Below are 25,657 nucleotides of genomic sequence, written 5' to 3' on the forward strand. Positions count from 1 at the left end.
TATCTGCATTCCTAAAATGCTATGGGAAGGGAGGAAAACGGGTCCGCGACGTAGGAAGTAGTGAAGGAAGTAGTGAAGGCGAGTTGTTCGGAGTGTGAGATCCGTTTATGACAATTAGATTAAGGTATCTGCATTCCTAAAATGCTATGGGAAGGGAGGAAACGGGTCCGCGACGTAGGAAGTAGTGAAGGAAGTAGTGAAGGCGAGTTGTTTGGAGTGTGGGAACTGTTTATGACGATTAGATTAATGTATCTGCAATCCTAAAATGCTATGAAAAGGGAGAGAAACAGGTCCACGATGTAGGAAGTGGCTTAGAAAGTAGTAAAGTATGAGCATAGTGTGAGAACCGTCTGTAGCAGTTATATTAATGTATCTTCAATCCTAAAATGCTATGAGAAGGGAAGGTAACAGGCCCCACGACGTAGGAGGTGGCGAAGCACAGTTGGCTGTGGGTGAAGGTAGTAGTAAAAGCTAGCAGTGCAGAGTGGGGGAACCGTTTGGGCAGTTAGATAAATGTACCAAATACTTAAATGCTGTGAGAAGTGAAGGAAACAGGTCTATGACGTAGGCAATGGTGAAGGAAGTAGTAAGGCTTGCAGTGCAGAGTGTGGGAACTGTCTTTGACAATTACATTAATGTATCTGCAATCCTAAAATGCTATGGGAAGAGAGGGAAACATGTCCACGACGTAGGGGGTGGTGAAGGAAGTAGTAAAGGTGAGCAGTGTTGAGTGTGGGAATGGATTAATGTATCTGCAATGCTAAAATACTATGGGAAGAGACTGTAGACTGTAGGTTAAAATGATTACGAAGCACGAATCGATACATATTTCGATACATGCAACCGTTTACAATAGAAATTTACAACTGAGTTGACAACAGCTGATGTTTACTCTACAGGGTGTCCCGGAACTCTCTACCAATATTTTAGGGCATTGCTCCTGGGTAAGAAACATACCTATATATAATATTTAAATTGTCCGGAAGTCCTTAGTTACTCACACAGCCGCCATTTTGTTTTTTTCAGTTATTATTTTTTTTCTAAAGAATGGTTAAACATACGAAATGGAAACTTTGCACAAACATTTACGACTAAGCAAAAACTAGACAAAGCTACAAAAAAATTATGACGATTTTTCAAATTCATAAAACAAAATGGCGGCCATTTAAAATTTTTATAAAATCAACGCTTTTTGGGCTATTTAAGAAACAACATTTTACGCGAGTGTAAACGCTACCACGTGAACCGGTACAGTGACTCTTGTATATATAAACTGTGTATATATTAGAATGTAAGTGTAGGATAACGAACTCTGAAGATGCCACAACCTGTGGCGAAATGCGCATCAGGTATAAAAAACCAACAAGAACTTCAAGGGAAGAAAAACCAAAAAGGTAATTTAGGTTAATGACAGCCACCTAGACGCATGGATTTATGTGGTGGATTTATTGGCATGGATTTATGTGGTGTTAAATAAGTGGTAACGTTACCATTTCTAATTGGCTGTTTGTCCATGTTGCTCAGGTCTTCTGTTAGTTTAGCAGAGCTAACATCCCTTGCAGTGAGTGGCATTCTAAAGAGTGGAAAACTTTTAATGAATAGCCCTCTGGCGGAGAGTCAGTGGAAGATCAACTCCTTGCAATACATCGTTCAAATGCGTTACCAAAGTTTCTCGTTCAAATGTTAAACCAAAGTTACAAAAACAGTTTTCCAAGCTGAAAATTTTTGTTAGTTACACAATCTATGCAGTAATATTTTTGATTTATTTTCGTCATGATGTAGAATGTGCAAAGTAACAATTTGGGACTTTGACAAATGGTAAAGATCTCTGATATTAATGTTTAGCTTTTGTCATGTGATGTATGTAACTTTAATATTTAAATTGTAATCTCATTTTTTATTTCAAGCGGTGAAGTATAATAAACATAATTAATAAACTACCGTAGTTAATTAAACATCTGCATAGAAGGTTAAATCTTTGTTTCAGCAAGGAGTACATGTCATTATTGTTTGGCATGGATTAGTATGACCCCTCGAAAACGATTGATTACTTGTAAAAAGGTTCAAGCTTATTTACCGTCCTGAATACAAATACAGTATGAATTTTACTATATCGTTCAATAATTGTTACCAGCATTTTTTTTTTACAATACCATGATACAGTAGTGATAGCTATTTATGAAATGGTCAAATGGAATGTATTGTAAGAAATATAAGCATTCACAATATATACTTTAAAGACTTGCCCTTTAAAACTACAATAAAAATCGTCTGTCAGGGGTTTTATGACATTGTAATCGTATGAAAGTTGAAACCCACAGCCCTTCATTATATCACAAGAAACCCAAAGCCAAATCGGATACCACGTATAATTATAGCGAGGCGACCCTTACTGTGCAAGTCTCGGTTCTTCATCCCTGTATAATGAGAGGGTGATGGTTACGACGCAGGTGAACCGACTTAAGCTTCTTATATTAAAAAGGGGAATAAATATTTCGGGCAACGGATTATGTGACCGAGTGAATCATATCGCAATTATACAATAGTGGATAGTTAGCTTTGCAAGTTATTAAAGTTCAATCAGAATATTCCCAGGAGTAAAGCAAAGAACAGGTTCGATTGTATGTCGCCTAATCAATACTGAAATTGAATACCTCCCAAGAGCTCTTGTTAAGTATACTTTAAAATTTAACTGCTATTGATGATTATGTGATCTTCTCTAAACTATGGTAACACTTTTTCTGTCCCACCTTAACATCTTAGAACGCTATTTAAAACCCAGAAATGTTTTACGCATTACTTCTAATGGGCTATTACCACATAGATCAACTCACCAAAATTACCAACACCTCGCACTCTACCAATCACCAGCTCACTCCCCAAACATTGTTAACCCTCATAATAATAAATCTTTATTGAAATAATATTAAGTTGTGAAACAAAAAATTAGTCAAACTAAAATATAGTTTGATAATGCAACTCGTTCATCTTTTCTGTGGCAATGCCATTAGCTATAGGTACAATAATGTTCTTAGATGACTTTAACAATGATTTTCTACAATAGCTCCATGGAGCTCTATTTTTATTCCCGTCTTCAAGCAACTAGTTGATGTATAAAAAGTTATCAGATGAACATCGGGAAGGTATTTTCGCGAAAGGACGCCAGAACAAATATCAATAGGCAAGCCAAACCAAGCTCTATCAATCTTGATCTGGGACGGTCGATGTGTCTTCGTCTGTCTCTTCGCTCTCCGCGCAAGGAATTTACACTTAAAACATTGCTTTTTGCCATCCTCTTAAAAATACCTTTGAAATTCCAATAGGTCTATTTTGGCTAAACGTTTAACAAAGGAAGTAGCTAGACGTTACTATTGTTTCAGTGAGAGAAATAGCACAAGGTTAACAGATCACTGTGGTGTTAAATAAGCTTAGACACAAAAAAACACCAAAGATAAGATTTTTCTATAATTTTGTTCGTGTAAACAATTCGTTTACTTTTAAATAGCATGTTGTTTTTGAAGTATGAAGCAATACTTAGTACGGATGTGAAAGAACGCACACGATTACAATAAACAAAAACAATTCTTCACTCATCCAACTATATTTTATTTTATAGCCAACACATTTAAGAGAGCAATTGATTATAACTTAAAACAAATTATGTGTGTCCAAAATAACATCCAACTTTAAATTACTTTATACGCGGACCTAAATATTATGTGGCAACGTCTTGCATCACATTTTAGTATTTAGATCCGGGCCTAACGATATGAGTAATCCGAAGTTTATAGAAATCCGCCAAGGAGATAACCAATACAGTTTGATAATTTATTAAGCCAACTTTTTACGTGTTCTTACATACATTTTTTTAATTAAACCCTGGATTACGGTACGACATTTAAAAATTCCATTGGTGATTGGTGATGTTGTACCCCCGCCTCCTAAACATAATACCCTTTCTGTATCCACAAACATAATCAACTTGGATCACAGTGTGATAACTACACAAGAACAAAAGTAGCATCACAACACATTCCCTACAGTGTGAGATGCCATTGGACACTAAGCCAGGTTGTCACTCCACTGCCGATCTAGACACATCGTTGGCATTAAATGAAGCATTGCACTGCCCTTGGTATGTGTGCCACCTCTTTTGCCCTCCCCAATGACGTAGCGGAAATAGTCTCTGTGGTTCGCTGGTCTACTGGACCTTGTTGATATCTAAGAATAGAATTTGTAATCTGAAAAAGTACTTTTTGGTAAAATAATATATACAAGATTCTCATCTCTGAGTCCTCATAGTTTTTGCCTTATTTGTTATTATTTTTTTATGTGCTTCAAATTTAACAAATTTTAAGTAATAACTCAATTAATTGTAAGGGAATGAATCAATTAATCAATTAAAAATCAATTTTAAGGTAGCAGGGCTAACTAACTAGAGAAATTCAGCAGCATCAGCAAATTTTCATGTAAGGTAACAGTTGGTCATTCACAAATTTTACGGTTTGAATTTTACCGAATTACACAAATAAACTTATTTTCTATGCCGTGTTCACTTTAGAATTAATATAAATGTCGGTCGTCTGTTTCTATGCAGTGCACACTGCACGTGCTCTAAATGTTTTCTTGTAGTATTGTGTATCTTGTATATGTATTATTTTTATTTAACCACTGGTGCAATTCAAGTAAATACATTTTGTGATAAGTGTAAAAACAAAACTTTTTTTAGTGTACGACGATAGGGTTATCTCCGAAACGGCCATAGTGCAGCATCACCTCTGGTTGCGAAGACGGTAAGAATTAAACTATAGTTAAAATCACTAATGTTTATATTGCGCTTTGTATTGTGTAAAACATCCGTTTGACGGTTATCTCAAATAACTTTAGTAAGAAATCCTGAAACAACTAAAACATTTTTCACCATGATGTTTCTAGCTGTTTTACAGACGTTAATTGTAGGCTGAAAGCTACGTTTTGCTATCCATGCCAGCTATCATCGTCATTTGGAGGCCGAGCAGGTTTTTAAATCCCTAGGGTCGACAATTTGCTGATCGCATATTTACATAAAACACTAATGTATATTAAATACAAAATCAGTATATTTTAATAGACTTGTTTTATTGCGCTGCCTAGCAACTATTTATCATTATTTCAGCAGATTTTTGTATTTTTCTCACATGTATTGTACATTTTCTCAATTATGTATCGTGTGGTGCAAAATAGTGTTTGTGCCACGGGACGAAAGGGTTTTGCAGCTCTCGATCGTGTAGTAATCGTTAAATTAATCTTCAGCTAGCAAAACCTCATTTTCGGCCCTATGTAGGAAATATACTATTGAATTTTATGTTTAAAAAAACCCAAAGATATTTGTTCGACCCCATCAGACAATCGCTATATGCCTTGAAACGACGCAACGTAAACAGACCCAATTCAAATCTTCAATTTTGCTAAAGTGATTCCCCAAACGGGGTTGTTAATCCAGTACTTCTCCATTCCACAGCTCATAATCCACGAGCCGCTGACAGGCGGAACAAGTTGATAAAGTTTTTAATGAATCGCCCGCGGGACGATCATCGTGGTGCCAGGGATGGGTTACGAGTTTGTAAACGAAAAATTGTGTACACTGTTTATTGAGTAAATATTGCGTACGATGTTCATATTGTATACCATGTACATATCGTGCACCATGCACTATACTGATACTGCTGTGACGCAGCCTATTCATTCATAGTCATTCAGTTTTTGGTTTATAGGTTCGAAGTTAATTCCTTATTAAAATGGAAACTGTATAAACTCGAAAGCTAACCATAGACTATCAAAACAATCAGAGGTCTCAAGATATTGGAATTGATATGTCTGGTATTAACAGAATATGTGTATTTTTTGTTGCGTACCAATGCTAAAATATTTTAACATTATAGATTTGTTTTGACGTCTGTTATATAGAGTTTGGGACTACTTGTTCACTGTTAGGACTGGTATTTTTACAAAAGAACTATAAACTTTAGATTTTCTCTACTATATTTAGGAAAACACAGCTTGATAAATATAAAATGTGTACATATATGCTGTTAGATGAATTTATCGATTTTAAAAAACTACTATTTTGACTTAAGCCCTAACGTAAAGAAAGTTATTATACCGTACGACCGCTGTCTCGGTGCACGATGGCGATTTGTTTATTTGTTGCATCAAAATATGGCTTTTAACGTTCACCTTACTGAGTTTCAAAGCTCCCAAGTTGAGGTGCGGTAATGAAGCTGAGCAACTATTCTATATTTCGATTGCTGGTTGATTCAGTATGGTTTGTTAAACAACGAAGTATGGTGGCAAAACTTTTACGGTTTAAAACGAAAAAGCTATCAATATTATGCTAAATTTTGAAGTAAGAAAATACTCTACTTTTAAAACATAACTCAAAAATTTTCGGGACAAACTATTTTAGTTTGAACTCTTTTACAAAAACAGACTATGTATTTAGTTACATTTTTTCATTTAACGCTAAAAAGTAGCAGATAGTGCAATTAATTAAGTTTCTCTCAGTTGTTGAATTAAAAATATAGAGACAAGACTCCTTGGGAAGTTCATCAAGCAGACTTCAGATAAAGGGATTAGAGTCACCCTAATGGACAAATCGGGTACCGCATTTAATTAGCAACCCTTCCAGTGAGTCTAGGGTTTGTTGTTATTTTACTCAGGAAAGGAAATTAGTAAGACGGGTGTCTACGTAAAAAAAGTGTCGTCATCGTAACTTATTATAAACCCTACAGGTTAGAAACATTACTTTACTCAACGATTAAATTAAGGTGTAGCTATTTAATGATTCAAAACCCAGCTATCCTAGATCATTGGGCTTTTAATAAATGTTTAAGGCTACTGAAACAGCGTGTCTTAGTAACAAAGCTACACAAGGCATCACACTCCATTATAAAATCATCCTTTACTGATATTTAAGTAAAAATATGCACAAACGGAGCGTCCCAATCTCAAATAATAATAATCTAGATTACAAAAATAAATACAAGCTTTTCTTTCAAATTTGTGTATAGCACTATGAATACTCTACTAAATATATTATTAGCAAAAACCGTTGTAATTTGTAAAGGCTATAACATTGTTATAACCACCTAAATCTGTGATAAAACCAAGTAACCAAAGCATTACAGTAGAACCCTACCACAATGCCCATTTGCATAAATATATGTTGTATTATGGCTTTAGTAGGAATCTTGAGTTGGGGTGTAACTAAAATTAAATTCTATAATATAAATTGACAAATGGATAAAATCTTACCTGTAAAAGACGCGAAAATCACGCCCGTACCTGAAAACACAAAAGTCACATTATTGTCAACCAAATGAAATTAAAACGAAAGATTAAATCGAAATTGTAAATCACGTACCTATATTAATTTAAAAAATATATATTTTAACTACATGTATAAATACGCAGTTATCTATATCTATATTCTTATGATTATTTACTTTGAACTTTTTTTATTTAATGTAAATCCACAGATATTCCACCATTGCATTTCTGTAAGACAATTTTAAACGACGAAGTAGTAATGCAAATGAAAAGTTGAAGTGTTGGTTGAGAGTTTTTATAAGATAATGAGCTGGAAACTCAGTTACCCGGATTAGTTGTCACTTTTTGTTTCTCTCCTTTGCTTTTCCAACAGGCTTCTCGTGGCTTGCTTTAAATTAGTCATATATTAATCGCACTTAGACCGTTCAGATCCAAGTGGTTCAATATTTACTTTATATTTCATAATAATATCAAATTACATGTATAATATTTGCAAATACATAATGCAACTATGAGGAAGACAGTAGATAACACACTCAAGTAAACTTATTTTTCGTATCCTGATTATTTTCTTGCTTTGTATAGTAATATCTAAATAACGTCTTATATGTTTTTATCTTCAAAAACATATTTCAAAAAACACTTTAAGACTTCCGAAAACATACTATAATTAGTTTCATACCCATAATCGTTCACCTGAAGTGAAGTAACTGCACTTAATTATCCACACTGTCCAAAAAATAACTTAACCCTTAGTAATTGTCTTTATGCTGTAATTGTAGTATGTTTTCGGAAGTCTTAAAGAGTTTTTTGAAATATGTTTTTGAAGATAAAAACATATAAGACGTGATCTTTTGCTAGGTGAGTCGGTGGCTCAGTCGGTAGCGTCACGGACATGGGCCAAAGGCAGCGATGTCGTGGGTTCGGATCCTGGTACCTGACACTACTACTTAGTACAGTTCGCCCTAGTACTCTACCGGCCACTCACGGGCAAATAGTATCTATGTGGACGGGCAAATTAAAGGTTAAAGGTTAACAGAGGCTGCCAACATCTTTAATTAAAAAAAATTGTAGTAGAAATGCAATCCATATTATTATGTTTGAATTCGCAGCCAAATCGTATACGAGTCCTGATGTATAAGAGGGTATAAAGAAAGCAAAGTCAATCTAAGGCAATCCCCTTAAAGCGCTCGCCACCACCCAAAGGATTGTAGATAATCCAGATTTACTACATGCAAATCCAGAAACATTTTTATTCCGTGTTCCTGTGCATTTCCACACTTAAGTGCAACTTCTGTCTACTGCAGGATTGAATAAATGTCGTTGCAGCTAACCTACGTATTGTGCTGCTCCCTGGTCGTGTAATGGTTTCCTTTTCATAAACTGGTCCATTAAAATTGAATATTAAAACAATGTAATTGCAAACAATTGTTGTTACATATTAAATCATGTCCTGAAAAAAAAACTGAAGGTACAGTACATGGAAAATACAGCACTCAATAAATATGATATGGGAGACATCGTAAAGTTTCAAGTAAATACAAGTAAAGCGAATGTCCTTGTAGACAATAGATGCTAAAATACTGTAGTATAATTGTAAATTCCTTTAATTTTGTCCTTAAGTTCTCGAGTTTGTTCGAAATGTTTTAATTACGAACAGAACATAACAAACGTTGGAACTTAATTGAACGAACGGAAGAAAAAAGTCTATGGGGAATACAATTATAGTGATGGTTTACAAGCTTTGGTTTTATAAAACCTGTATTAATGTGTGTGTTACCTATTAGTTATACCTATTACCTATTAATTATAGTTACTAAAATGATAGCTGTGAACTTTTGCTAACGATTAGAGATAAATTGCAAAGCGTTGATGGTAAATTCACGAGCAAATTTGAGTCCAAAGATGCATTCTTTTGTCAGATCTTCCCTCGTAATAGTTATAAGAAAATCTGGAAAAATTTGTCAATGATCCTCAAAAATAAGCATTTCTAAACACCTGGATGATGCAGTAGATAGACTCTCAGGCAGTAAATAGTCAATTAATGATACATGTAATCCACATAGCTAATTGAACATTGGATTTAAGCGTCAAAACAATCATACAAACTAAAATAATGCGTATTATCTTTATGACTTGCAGGATAGTACTGTTGGCGAGATAGTAGTAGAGTTAGCTTATAGAAATCATGGTTGTGATTAAAAGTTTAAACTTAGTTACAAAGTAAAGTAATCAGAATAAAAAAATAAATAAAAGAAGAAAATGCTAATTAAGAAGTTGCAGTATTTGATTAGTCAATTAAGAGTTTGTCGGTTCTGCATTCAATAATAATTATGTAGCTTGCATAAGACCTGCAATGAAAGAAAACTACAGTATTTAATACTCGTTATCTTAAAAATAGTGAGTAGTGGCAATTAATGTAATGGAATCAATTATTAAATTTAATGAATCAATGGTTTATTATTATTTTAGAGCACTTTTAAATAAGGGAATTATAAAAAACTTCAAACATTGTAGACAATTTATGAAACAATTAAATTACTTACATCAAATCAAGAGGTACTGTTATGCTTTGATATACAGAATATACTTAGGGTATTTTGTGTCCATCGTGAAAGCATTTTATTTTGACATTTTTATTTGTTATATATGATGATAACAATTTGTTAAAAGCTATTTAACATTTGAAAGACGCTTACACGATATATATCTATAGATCCTATTATACTTCTTGATCTATCCATTAAGCAGTATATGACGTTTCGTAAGATAAATTGCAAATGTGTAATAAAACAATTTTAAAAACAAAATAATAATATTTACAGGTGTAAAATTGAGTATTTAAGTATGCATACAGTCATTATTAATTTATGTTATTAATACGGTTGTGTAAATACATTGTTCACTAAAGTACAGAGGCCATTTAGAGTTTGAATATATAAAAAGCAAAGTCAATGTATGCAGGTGGTGCGCGGTTAACATAAGATGAATGAGACCCACATTTCAGTGGTGAACGAGATTAACAACTAACTGCCTCTGATGCCTGTCTATTCACTTATTTTGAACGTTTTGCCAATTGAGTATAAATGGTTGTCAGACCTATTAGGATCCAGGAAACACACTATTTTAAACTCAATTCGTATCAAAAGTTATTCATTTTTGTGTAAGATTATAGTTTTTAACGACTATCGTAAAAATTACTATCTTTTACAAGACAGAATATAATGAGAATTGCATATTTACAGAAAGTATTAGACCTCACATAGTAGTATATAACATTATAAAACTAAGTAGAAAAAATCAATGTTTATAGCTACTAAACTCCAAAATTTTCTAAACACCAAAAATAAATAATTTTCAAGCCGTGTAAATTGTGCGTCAATAAATTTATAAATGAGTCATTTTATTCCAGGATTTAAAATTTTTAATCGTCCTCTGAATTGTATTGAAACGTTTTACAGTATTAGTCTACTATCCCTTTCACTAAATAGTAATTGAATATTTATGTCTTGTCCCTTACTACTTATGTTACTTCTTATAGTATAGATATACAGTAGTTGTAATTTTTAACATTTGAATTACAAATATAGTTGATCTTGATATTGTAATGTCGCTTTTGAAACAACGCATTTGATTAATATTTTTATGTATTTGTAACGGACTATTGTAGGTTCGTGTGGATAAGAAAATAAACTTTCATTTACTATCAAGTAATTAGAACATTAATTATTACACTACAGATTTGAGAACTATCGAAATCATGTCTCTAGGTCATATTCAAATTACAAACTTGTATTCAATGTATATTCATGCTAGAATGAGCAACAATGTTAAATCACATGGAGGTACCGAGGTTATATATCACCCCAGCGTCTGAGTATGTTTTTGCTAGTTGGGGAGGAGGGATGTGGGCCGCAAAATGTCACAGTTTTGATATCCAGCCAGAGTACGGAGTTAGAACTCTCCCGATTGATGATTCACCTTGTCAAATTCTAACATCAGTGATCACTTCATTGATCATGAATACAATCGTATCACCCACTTATACTACATTGGAATTATTTTTTCCATTTACAAAGTGCGGCTTATATAGTGAAGTAGTTTTAGAATACAAATAAGGAGTTTAAATTGTAAACTTGCTTCAAACCACCTAAAATATGATCTCACCCCGATAAAACATACTCCGTTATTATTGTTGAATTTAATTTTCTAATAGAACATGTAATTTCTTATGATGTTTATTACCAGATGTAGCACTGTGTGTTTTGTTTTGCGCAATTCTGTGTATAGAATGTATCCATCTATGTTAGATCATTAAGTCAAAACTAAACCAACTAATGCGAACGAAGATTGGTGGGACATTTAACATTCGAACCAGTATAATTGTTCTTTGTTCGAGTTGATACAATCGTAATAAGCGTGTAATAGCTATTAATGCAGAATTTCAATAAAAGTAATTTTTAACTACATTCTGTTATGTTCAAAAAAACTGAGAAGACTTGATATTTTTGTCATGCGGAATTAAATTAAGTAGGGTCTGATTAAATAAGAGGGATCAGCCATTCACCCAGATCCATCCAAAGAATTAGGAACTGTTTCATCCTTAATTGAAGATACAAAGTGTACTTACTTTAACACTGTCAGGAACGCTGAGTATAAGCTTGATAACTCTGACCTAGTTTGATGAACATTTGTAAGGATGTTTTACTGGTTAAACATTATATCGTTCCAGTATTTGAAAGCTTTGAAACAAACTGTTTCTACAGTTATGTTTTCCAAAGGAACAATCGCAAAATATATATCTAAAGTAGTGATAATTACTTAAACCCTTTTAAATTCTATGGTGGTGTAAAACTGCTTTAATTGGCATTTAGGGTATTATATAATGTTTTTTAGGTTAAGTTAGGTTATTATGAGTAGTGTTCGTATTATATGATAATATTGACATAAATACAGCCTAATGGCTAAAGTAGACTCGTATAGCTTTTAGTTCTTAGCCACCATTTATTATAAGCCTTAAGATTGACTACTAGTTTTGTTCGGTTATTGCATCAACATCTATCAAAGAAAAGCATGCTCAATTGAATGCCTGGCATGGAAAAGGATGGAGCATGCTCAATTGAGGAAAAGAATATAGTTTAGTTTTTTATTTCATATGTTAAATGTTACATAAATATATATATGTTATATGTTTTATTCCCTCTTCATTTATATATTTATTTGACATTATTTTAAAACTGTAAAATTATATTTTTACAGTAAAACACATAATAAAGAATTATATAATAGAATATAAAAGAAACCTAGGTATAATGAGTGTTCGATTTTCTCATAAGTCGTCTGTCAGCAACACAAAACATGAATGGAGAACCGTCGAGTTCTAATGGCTAAATCGAATACAACCTTAATTAGCCTTCATAGCTCCCTTTCAACAGCATTTATTTAACTTATTTTTCTTAACTAATTATAACGTGTTTTTCTTTTGAGTGGCAAATAGATTTTATAAATTACAAAGTAAGTTTTCATCAAACTTGATTTTTAGCCCAATTTTACGTCACCACTTTATTTTACATACTAAGACTATTTTTGTCTATTTTTTGACTGTGAAATATATGTGGTCAAACTCTTCAATTGGTATTTTGCATGTTTTCTTCTCAATTTTTGAGCCCTTTTCCTTGTACTTTCAAAGATATTTATTTATGAAAGTCCAAGTGCGAAAGTTCTATTTCTAAAATACTAAAAAGCCGAGAATAGAGAAACATTTAGGGGTAGCCTGGTTAGATTTTAGAGTCAAAGGAAATAATGTTATAATGAATGAATGAATGAATGAATGAAAAATGAATAATGAATGAATGAAAAATGAATGAATGAATGAATGAAAATCCTTTATTTCAACAGGCAAAGTTAGGGCCACATGGCCTAACACTTAACCTGCAACCTGCTTAACCTGCTGTTATACTGTTTTATTTGTCTATTAACATTTTTTACTGTTCACTTTAACTTAAAGTAGGTTAAGCGCTACAAGTACGAATTCGTATCATCAAACAGCATCAAGATAAATTAAGTAGCATCTCTTAGTTAAATACAAATTCAATGAGAAAAGTAAATCTGTCGAAAATGTCATAACAAACCCCATCAAAACTTTCAGTAGTGTACTAAACAATTTATTTCAATATTTAGTTTTTAGTTATGGTTTGAGTTTAAAACCCATGTACTGGGTAAAGAGCGTATGTTTCCTTAATATTACAACAACATTATGAGATTCCACACTGTCACTTAAGGGGGATTGGTTGTCAATTTTGAAGGGGTTCATGCTTATACGATGTGGCTTGAAGTGTTACTATTCCCCCTGAATTTGCATAATTCCAAGTTAGGGAAGTTACAGTACCTCAGGGCTTTGTGTTTTGTACGCGTTGGTTTTCAAATTTATAGTTATTCTTCATCCAAACAGTATTGTAATATTAGTTTAAAGTAGTTTTAAATTAAATCTTATAGTCCACTGTCAAATGTACACCCGTGTGCTCCTTGATGAGGCAGGTGTGGGAGTAGTCTTAATCTCTTCGTTTGACCTTTGAGAAATACAATTTCGATGGTGGCACTCTTGAAAATTGTGCGTTTGAACGCTGTGGCTAAAAAACAAAATGACCGCCATTTAAAATGTTTAAAGTAAAATTCCATGAAAACCAGCTATTAAAATAAAGTTTTGCAACACATTATTTAAAGTCCTTTTTATTCCAAATCGAATGACACTTTATTTGCGAAAATCGGATAATAAATAAAAAAGTTATTTAACTTTTGTTATTAATGCTAATTATCAAAATGGCAGTCATTTTAACACCACAAAGTTAAATTCCATAGAAACTAGTGACAAAAACATTATAAAAGTTACATAACTTTTTTATTTATTATCCGATTTTCGCAAATAAAGTGTCGTTCGATTTGTAACAAAAAGGACTTTACATATTGTGTTTCAAAGTTTTGTTTTAATTGCTGGTTTTCATGGAATTTGACTTTAAAAACTTTTAATGGCCGCCATTTTGAAATTCGATGAGCCTAATCAAAGATTTTTTTCGGAGAATGTTAATAATTTTAGACTTAAAGTTTATACCAATTTTCATAAAAAAATCTTCAAGGGCTATTGAGTTATGAGTTATTTTCAAAAAATTCAAAATGGCGGATTACGGCTAAACTAAGCCGAAATCGAAACAAATTTATACAACATTTTTGACTTATTTTTGCACATAGAATCTGAATCTGCACAGTCCACAACGCTTTACTGAAACACCCTTTATTACTTTTTGAAATATTTAACTGTCCTGGGACATTACATCCACCCTGATTAATTTTATTTATGAAAAAATGTAAAATTATGTTTTATGAAATAATGGTTGATCCTACATAAAAACTGTAAGCATATTTTTTATGCAGATATAAAATAGCTACATTTTGGTATCAACAATTCTTTTGTAACCCTAACGGTTACTGATATAAGTAAGAAAACAAGTTTGCGATGGCGGCCATTTTGTTTTTTACCATTCGGCGTTCAAACGCACAATTTTCAAGAGTGCCACCATCGAAATTGTATTTCTCCAAGGTCAAACGAAGAGATTAAGACTACTCCCACACCTGCCTCATGAAGGAGCACACGGGAGCCTGTATATGTACATTTGACAGGGGACTATTACTGTAATTAAGTATTTTCCTTTAAATATATGGAACGGCTCAAAATGGAGAACATGTATTATTTAATCGAATGAAGTCAGATGTGTTACAAAAGCTATTTATTCTTACATGATATAAACGAAATACAGAGCTTAGCCAGTAGAAGTATACAAATACAATGGTTAAAGATGAAAGTGAGATGATAACAACATGAATATTCAAAGGGAATAAAAATTAAAACAGATACATCATTATTAAGTGTTATTAAAGTTAAAATACAATAAGAAAATATGTAAATCATTTACTAGTATATACTTTTTTTTCTGTGGTTACGTACATTTAGATGTTTTTTTTTTAGTTATATAAAAACCAGAATAACTATTAGTCATCTTTACTTGGAAAGTAGAATTGATTCTACCTTACTAGTATAAATATTTCAGTACAATATTTCCTTTTCTTGATCCCTGTTTTACATCACCTTATAAACCCATTGGACGGCGGAAAGAGCATTAAAGTGTAAAAACACATACGGAACTCGGAATAAACATGTTTCTGGATTTGCATGTAGTAAATCTGGATTATCTCCAATCTCTTTGGGGGGCTGAAAACACTTTAAGGGGATTGCCCAAGATTGGCTTTGCTTCCTTATAACCGTTACATTTCTAGACCTAATGTCTACATTTTAGTTAGTTGTTTTATGAGTCTTAACGGTTTTGACGTGATACGAACAGTTTAAAAGGTGGTGTTTAAAATACACTAGAAATAATCAATTTTTACTGACACATAACTGTCATTAAATTAGTTAATTCCAGATATATTATAAATTATAATTTTATCAGACAGTAATAACTTTTCCAGTTGAGTCCATCTTGAAAATGTTATTTATAATTTGTTTGGCAGTGGATTGTATTCTATAATTTTCGGTCATGCCTTTGTATTTCTATAACTTTGGTATTTTTCTTCTGCATCAAGGGGTTAGTAAGATATACTTAATATGTAACTCCTACGCAAAAAGAATGCAAACACATAAAAACCTATTTTTCACTTTCTCATTTTATAAAACTATCTACCCAGAACTTCATCTTACTATGGTCATTAAGGTTTGCCAGTTACACTTTTGCTAAATCACGCACTTTAAATATTAGGCAAACATGAATAATGATAAGATAGTAAATTAAGTTATACGTTCAAATTGAGCTATTCTAATTTTTTTTTTATATTTACCATACATTTGCAAGTAAACGTGTAATTACAATGTTACAAAAGTCACATTTATTCTACTATCGTACAGTTAAATAAATTAAATAAACCTTTTTAATTCCACAGTACAAATCAGCAGGAAAAGTTTGGATTATAAAAAGTATTAAAACTAGATTAGAAACTTAAACCTGACTGTGTTAATTTGCAGGTGTTGTTGGCAAGGAAGTGGACTAGAGCCAAGTTTTAGAAGTGCTTACTCGCTCGAGTCTAAACCAATCCCTACTTTGGTGAAGATTAAAAGGACAAAAAAATGAAGATAGTGATCAATAAATTGGTAAATTTCGTAAGAGAAAAATTCAACCCCTGGACATAGCTGTGTAAGTTTTATTCAATGTGTTATTCAATATCTTTCTCTATGTCATTCACAATAAATATGCTTCACATTTATGTCAGGACAAAGTTCCTTAAAGAACCTATTACGGTATAGTATTGGATTAACTGTTTATTTCATGTAATATATATATATATATATATAAATAGCCTATTGACAATCAATATAAATATAAAATGTAAATATCGATTCTCCGTTATTTGTCTTTCAGGAAATCTCTTAGGGTCTTTAAGAATTTTTGAGTTTGCTAATGCATTTGAGTTATATTAGTTCAGATTGTGATAGTTTCAAAAAAGGTACTATTTACATCTTAAACACTCTTCACACTATATCAACTTAAGTTTTTTATAAAAAATCTAGTTTTTATAAAGATTACCACATTTGATTAATTTTAAAGTTTCCGCGTCTTAAAAACTATTTTTATAGTGTTATACAATAGGAATACTTACAAATAAAGAATGAAATCTGAAAGAAACCTAGGTATAATGAGTGTTCGATTTTCTCATAAGTCGTCTGTCAGCAACACAAAACATGAATGGAGAACCGTCGAGATCTAATGGGTAAATCGAATACAACCTTAATTATCCTTCACAGCTCCCTTTCCTCAGTATTTTATTTATGTACGATTTTCATGATTTTTTTTACCATCATGGTTGTTTGCCTACGGTGGTAATAACATTACTAAAAGGTTATGCATATTTTGTAGTTGACTGCATAAATCAATGCAGTATTTCTAATTATTGTTAACTTCAAAATTAATTCAGTTCACGCATAATGTATAATAAATATAGAATCTATACCATAATAACATCGAAGAAAGTTTAGCATACATTCATTTCAAATGTGTCACAGTGTTCGCCGATTTTGAAGGGATTTATGCTAATATGGTATGGCTTGACAGTGTTATTAATCTCCCTTAATTTACATGATTCAAAGTTAGGGAAGTTACGGTACCTGAAAGCTATACCCTTCTGATAGGAAACGTTAATAGGGTATGAAATCATATCGCAATAGGTTGAGTAAACAGATGATTATATTACAGCTTTCGAAGTAGCCTATGATGCCTTATTATACTTAAATCTTAATAGTATTTACTCCTACCTCGATCTATAAAAGGAAAAACTGAGAAGGGCTTCTGGTAAAAGAGAATAGTTACCGTAATTCAAGTAATAAATTGGTAATCTTTTCCTAAACATGACATGCCGTTCATGGGAAATGAAGAAAAGATGATTTTATAATGGAAATTGTGAGAAATGTATTGAAATTATGGCTTATTAGCCGCAAACGTAGGGCTTATAAACCGTATAACAATGGTTACTTTTTGTTAGTAATTATAATTTATGGGTGTTGGCGCAGCTCAATGGATACACTTTCGTCGATACAAAATACGTCGGAACAAAATGTATGCTTTACTTTTAACCCCCATATTTAACTTTGCTATTTGAACCCCAGTTTAAGTGTTGTATTGGATCTGTTTGTATTCACATTGAAAGGCGTAAAGAGCAGTAACGTACTTAAACAAATATGGAACACAGAAAACATGTTTCTGGATTTGCATGTAGTAAATCTGGATTATCTCCTATCTCTTTGGGAGGCTGAAAACACTTTAAGGGATTTTGTCTTATATTGTCTTTGCTTCCTTATACCTTCTATACATCTATAAAACCACTACCTACCTCATCGCTGTCTCTGCTAACCACTGTTATACATCTTTTTATACAACATTATAAAAAAAAGAAACTTTACTAATCTCTACTTCAGTAAAGATATAAAGGACGTCAAATGTTATGATGCTATTAAACTGGTAAAATGTAATGACAGGAATATCGTTATTATCTTCATTCATTGGGGAGCTGCTACGATATAACATGGAAAACAACAATGTTATGTTAAGCTTAAAAGATGATGATAAGTCCATAAGTGAAAATAACTGTATTAAATCCATTCAAGGAATTTGGTTTAATTCAATAGTACTATTGTTGTAACCAACATTTCTTGACATAAAAAATTAAAATAATAGGCTAATAGAAACATTGTTTATCACTCAATCTTTAAACATTAATGTTAATTTTACTGTGTAAGTACAAAGTATCACACATTTTAAATATAAAAAGTCAATGTATGCGGGTGGTGCGCGGTTAACATAAGATGAATGAGACCCACATTTCAGTGGTGAACGAGATTAACTAACTGCCTCTGATGCCTGTCTATTCACTTATTTTGTACGTTTTGCAGACACAAAAGCAATACTGTAAACCTCGTACATTTTTTACAAGCTTGCATTACTCGTAATTCAATGCTATATTATACTCACGATTTATAATTGTAAAATAACTTGAAGTTCCAGTGTTGGAGACATATTTGTACACTTTGTTTGATACAATAAAATCGTACTACGTTGCGGTGTATAACTAATCTTTCTGGTAGTGCTCGAAAAGTGTGATCATTCACCACGAGGTACATTGTCTGTGTATCAGTATTACCTTCATTGCTCATACGAGCCCCCGTTTTCCCTGTTATAATAAATTCAAATCTAAATTTAAGAATGTAAATTAAATTGATTTGATCTCTTTAACAATTACTGTTGAAACTATAATTATTTTGTTCCCTGAACATAAATTTCAGAATTAGTTTCCCATCTTAGGGTTAGCACATGATTACTTCGGTATTGTAATAGAGTATCCAGAATCTCTGTTAAAGGTAATTTTTATTATTGAAGTTGAACAAATAATTAAAACTAAACAACTCTTCATAAAACGTTGTTTATCAAGACAGAATAAATAATTGCTGGCGTTGATATTCCAAATTGACTGGGACAGCGGAGGTTGCGAGGCACGGGTAGAGTTGGCCTTAAAATAATAATAATTGTCTGAGAAGGAGTTTTCAGATTCAATTATCTCTCATAGGACTTCTTTTAAATGTAAGTATAATACAATTGTACTCTCAAGAATATAGAAATACAGAATACATTGAGTAGGAATGAGGGACTGAAGATGTTCTTTACGTGGTGTTTGTAATGTTTCTTCGTAACATGCATTCTTGACAATTGTTATTCTTTTGATTAGTGGCCTTTCACTTTAGTTTTTTTCCTACTTCTACTTCAATACACATCACTTTCTCACTCCAATCCACTTCTTAAATAAAGCCCACTTTCTCAATGCAGTGCCCTCCAAACAACTTTGGTTAATTATTTTAATTCATTCTAATTTCTTACTTTAGTATACATTACTTTCTCCTGTCCATTTTCTCAATCCTCTTTACCTTTAAACTACATTCCCCTAAAATTTCTCAATCCATTAGACTTTGTTTTCCATTGATACAGAGTAAATGGGTACTTACGTATTATACGGAGGCCACCCTTATACAACGCGCTGCGGCGGATAGGTTTGGTCATCATGAAGCTTTTATGACTTGTCTGGTTCGATTCATAACGAAGGTAGGAAAGTCCTACAAACATATTTTAGACCAACCTAACCTAACCACCGCAGCGCGCTGTAAAATAAGTGGCCTCCGTATAATACGTAAGTACCAGTATATGTACACAAATAGAACATGTCTACAATATTAGAATTTTCAATGTAATCTAACAGACAGGTAATATGATATCCGAAAATAAATACGAAATTTTACACTAGCGTTAGATGCTTCATTGAGCAATGTTCAAAGTTACACAGTTCTCTAGAACCATGATTACATAAATCAACGTCTAACTAACCCACTGAATATTTAATGTAATTCTGAACTTATTGTAAACTATGTGTTATTATATTTACAAAAGAAAAATTTGATAGTTATTAATATTTAAAACAATACCATGCCGTTTAATTAGCTGTGAAACTCTTTTTTATATTTTCGGGAACCTTTACAAACCTTTTTATTCTGTTTACTTAATTTTAACTGAAAAGCTATACATTTGTATACAAAAAAGTTTTGCTGATATTTCCTAAAGCAGTACTATACTGAACTTCGTTTGGATAACTCAGGCGAGTTTAATTCCGTACCTAGTTAATATTTACAATCTATTGTACTTTATTTATTTTATGTAATGAAAAATTGCGAAAATATAAATTGCTTACACAATATATGTATTGTAAAAATCATTTATATGAGTGAGATGTTCTATAATTTACACTCACAGTTCTCAATAATCTTACTATAACATGATGCCATGTCTTGGGAACCGCTCTTTTGACTGAACAAAAATTAAAATTCAAAGACACCATTAAAGATTCAATCAAGATTGCAATATCAGGTGAAGAAGCGGTTGAAATTCGAATCTTCAACAAGTAACCGGGGATTTGTCTACTTGAGCTCAGTCCTCCTGTTCTGTGACATATATATATATTTTTTTTTTTTTTTTGTGAAAATCCAACACTTTTTAAAGAGTTTATTGTTTTAATTTGTATCACAAGATCGATTGAAACTTAAATTCATTGCCTGTCCACACTATGGGTAATAATGAGTACCGAATTTTATTTTTATTAAAGAGACTGTTTTGATAAATAAATGAGAGAATGAACGAAATTAAACAAGGTTTGACTCGTAAGTCTCACATGATATTTTAACTAGATTGATGTACAGCTGTTTCATTGAGCAAAATTATAGACACCGCATTTTCTTATCGATATCAATTATTATTTAAAAGCATCCTTTGATATTCATCATTATTGAGGATTGATATTCATATTTTTTATTAGAATACGACGCATTAAAAGTTATATATAGTTATTCTAATATTAACTTCCAGTATTACAATACAGACATAGAATAAAATTCTATGTTAATATAAAATAAAACGCTGGATTTTGACAGCAAATCAAATGTAGCAATCTAGAACAATATAATTCTTATTAATACTTATTTTTGTTTATTTTTTGCAGCATCGAAATTCTGAGTACACTTTTGATTTTTCATTACCAACTAAAAACGAGGGGGCTAGCGAATGTCGTTACTATCACAAGATAAAATCACTATTCCAATTTCTCAACAAGGCCAAGTCTTGAATTATTGTATTATTTTGAAACTATGTCTAAACAGAAAAAAGAGAAACAGTAAACATTTTTAGGTCCAAGCATAAATGAAGAAGCACAGAAATTAGTTTTTGGATATAAACAAAATAACACAGATTGTTTGGGCACAACATAAAATAAGTAGCACGATAATGGATTGGGAGTAAACGATAAGAGACAAAAAGAGTATAGATGTTTGCTTAAGCCAAGTTAAGAAACACTTGTAAACTGAACAAGTTTGAATAAAAACACAAAATATATGGCTATAGAAAGGCAATATTCAGTAGTAGAAAGTATGTAGTTTAGTAAGTAATTTTGTAGTCCTAATAGGAAGGAAGTAGCGCAGGAAGGGTATTTAGTATCTTAATCGACTCAGGGGTTGAAAGTGCAGGTTCGCGTGTCGCCGGAAGTGAGAAGAAGCCCTCTTATTGGTTTACGTTTCCATTTCCGTTTCTTCGCAGTCGAAATTGTTTGTAGGGAAGATGACACTTTACACTGCATGTGAGTATCTCGATTTGCAGCAGTATAACATGTTATGTTTGCTAAAATCTTCTACTTACTATTAAATGACAAGATTATAACGTTTTTTTTAGCTTAGGAAATTATTAGTTTCGGCGTACTAGTTTATAGTTGGCAACAATAATCCTTTACTACAATCAATTAACCTATTGAGTTGTATTATTTCTTATCTAAAAAATTTCTTTTTTTCCAAATAAATCTATCAAATTAACTACTATTGTTTTATATGATTACTGCTTCTATTAAACTGCATCAATTATTAAAGAATAGCTAAATAAAGCTTTCGAAAATCCCCCCCATTGAATTGAATTAATCATTCAAATATAATATGTTTCGTATTTGTAATACCTGCAGCCATTAATAAATCAAACCTCATAATAGTATTACAAAGACATTAGAATGCAAATGGAAATATTGAACCTTGCTATGCTGAGATGCTAAAAGCTTGAATGCGTGTTTGAATTTGCATTTGGTGAATCAAGATTGCTCTTGAATGTTTTATTTTGATTTCCTTAAGGGTTTTCAATTTTTTGTTTTTATTGTTTATTCCTCGTCGGGTTTATGTATTTACATTTTTTCACCCCTTTTCATTGAGATTTTAACCAATTTTTACACCTATAACTAAATATCTTTTGCTAATTATAAAAATTAAGACAATCATATCACTATTTTAATTTCCTCTTTGCCATTGGAAGAGAATTTATCTTCATCATGCCAAATCAAAAAATGATAATTTTTATGATAATAAATCTGATCCTTAAGAGGTAATCTAAAAATGTTACCTTGATCTGGCAGTACAAATATGATTACATAGTGGTTGTAAATAATAACTGTAGTTCAAATATAATACAACCAAAACTTGTTCTATCATAAAACTAAAATTATAAAAAATTATATTCTGAATATGTTTGTTAATTTGTATCACTTCGCATAGTGACGTAATCCGAAACAGATAGAGCCCAAATCAATAGAGCAAACACAACAATGAAAATGATGTCAGATTTATTGCTAACTAATAAACAGTGCATTATTAGCGATCATTCGATGAACTTGTGGAATTCATTGCAATATTGTTTCACTTTGAAGAATGTCTATTCTGTTCGCTTATTAAACACAACATTTATATAATTAAATTTTAAAATTTCATATTTCAGTTATCGTTTTGTATTATCCTACACACTGAAAACGACTGTATAATATGTTATGGTGATAAATAAAAACTGATGTATTTTCATACGTATTTGCAAATTTGTTTTAAATTTTTCAATATTTAAAAGAACTAATTTTTTTATTAATTAAGTAAAATAGAGGCTAACAATTGATAAACACGTAATAATACAGTTATTTAATTCGGTAGGATAAGGATTTTTATGATTTTTGTGAAATAATCATTCGAACGATTTAGTTTCACGTGAATAAGCTTAGCTGAACTTCACGACCTACATGAAACAGCAATAACTAGTCTTTAAAAGGTTTATTTGGAATTGTAAAAATAGTAGTGATAATTTAAAACATGTTAAAGACTTTAAACTGATCACGTGACCACTAATAAAATACCTATGGTTGGTAACTAATACTAAGCACCACGGACGAGAAAAATACACTAATTTCCCTGTCCGTGTTTACACTACTTGGCAACGGCTACTTTCATTTCCTATAACGATACTACTATGCATTACATCTCTGATGAGTCTCCAAGACAACAATGAAGCTGGACTTTAGACTTGACAGCCAGAGTGACAACGGCAGAGTGACTTATATTGATGACCGTCTTATCACTCTCTCATTACTTAACGCACAACCTAAACAGTGACAAATTGTTGAACTTCTAATGCTACTAAACTCTGATCAAAAACTAAAAATTTAACATTAAAACTCAAACACTAACTAATATAATTGTTTAACCTTCAGCCTCCTCTTTGAACGGTATACTGAAGGTATTTAAACCATTATATTAGTTCCTAAACAGTTCAGGGGCAATTCGACATCTCATGATGTAAAAAACATCAAACGCTTAACTATATTACTGTAAAATACCAGCTTGGAGCAGGTTTAGTATTACAGCAAGGTTTCAGTCACCGAGGCATCAGGTTCAAATCCAGCCGATAACCAATGAATTAGGATATATGATAATGCACGAACCTCTGGACCTAGGGGGACGAAATATGTAAAACCGTTCCAGAATAGAGCCTAAAGACCTAGGAAGTGGTAGGAAAAATTATAAAATACCTAATATTAAAATTGCCAATCTAAGCATGACATTCATACAAAGTTGAATATTGAAATTCAAAGGTAAAATCACAGTTTTGAAATTCATCTGAGGCGTGAGTGTGTTGGAGATTTCCTCGCAATCGTCGTGGATTATCCTTCCGTCCGCAGAACGAAGAGTTTGCTTTCAAGAAGTATTGCATAAGCCGTAGCCAAACTTTTCCTTTTATCCCGAGCATATACTTCAGCAGTATTCAACAAGCGGTGCTCATCCAGGTCAGGATTTGAAATTTAAATCTGTGTTGATGTCTTAGAGGTCTGCTACGATGACTTGGGTTTTGAAATACGCTCGGAATGTGCTGAAAGTTTTAAAATATATAAAATATATAGGGAAACTTGAAAGAGTATTTTAAAATGAGGATCCAAATTTTCTAGTTTCAATACTCGATCTTTTGACCCTAAATGCAATTTTCTTACAAATTTGTCTCATTAAAACTGCTATTCACCATTCTTATAGATATTAAAATATCTACATTTGTAATTTTACACCGTTTTAAATATTTTACGGAACTATTTAATTATTATTATTTTTATATCAATGGATACAATAGTATATAGTCATGTTTGAGACACATAAAAACAGAGTGAAATAAGTAATTTTCCTTGCACATAACAACACAGTAAGTATAAGCATACTATATTGAAGCTCAGAATAAATGCAAAAAGATATGTTAAAAATCAATAAATGAAATATTACAAAAATATAATAATACTAAAATATACTACATCAATAAGATAATGTGACCATTCTTCTACCTTGACAATTGATGTTACGATAAGATTTGTCTACCTTTTATTTTGTACGTTTTTTTATAGTAGGCCAAATGAGATTTATTACTGTTTATTTATAGCATGTTCCCTCCTAAATGATCCATCCCATGCAAGACAAACCCTATCTGGTACGAGAGGCATAAGAGGATCATTCAATTATACGTCCAGCTCTTCCACAATGGATCCCTCTAATCTTTATGGTAATACCCGGTTATCAACAATGCCACCATCTAAGTTATTACAAGAGTTCGAAATCCACCGAGAGAGGTTAGATTTTCATACCATATTTTCCTCTTTATGGAGTTAAAGCTGGAAATTTTGATTTGATGGATAATGAGGGTTATTTTTTGATATTTTGTAAATACGTGTTATAATTGTTTGTATTTTAAAAATTCTTTTTACCATCCTTTATTAGGAATTTTTTTATTAAATTTAAAGAAGAAAACTACGACTGGATTGATTGTGTATAAAAAGGGGTGTTTCTTACAATACACGAGAAGAATAACTTTTTCTCTATCTTTTTCCCATT

General features: G+C 31.9%; 1 protein-coding gene across 17 annotated transcripts in view; it reads right to left on the reverse strand.

Annotated features, from left to right (window-relative positions):
- The window catches only part of LOC128987958 (CUGBP Elav-like family member 1), a 696,992-nt gene that overhangs the window by 603,257 nt on the left and 68,078 nt on the right, over positions 1 to 25,657 (reverse strand). For 11 of the 17 annotated variants that reach the window (XM_054409091.1, XM_054409092.1, XM_054409099.1 and 8 more), the window contains one exon: positions 7,294 to 7,323. The exons of the other annotated variants lie outside the window; for them this stretch is intronic. The gene's annotated coding sequence lies outside the window, so the exon portion shown is untranslated. The remainder of the gene's footprint in view (positions 1 to 7,293; positions 7,324 to 25,657) is intronic. 17 annotated transcript variants of the gene reach the window in all.

This window comes from Macrosteles quadrilineatus, unplaced genomic scaffold, assembly GCF_028750875.1.
Source record: "Macrosteles quadrilineatus isolate MER2022 unplaced genomic scaffold, UCM_ALF_1.0 Scaffold_2__2_contigs__length_208266976, whole genome shotgun sequence".
NCBI classification, from domain to species: domain Eukaryota; kingdom Metazoa; phylum Arthropoda; class Insecta; order Hemiptera; family Cicadellidae; genus Macrosteles; species Macrosteles quadrilineatus.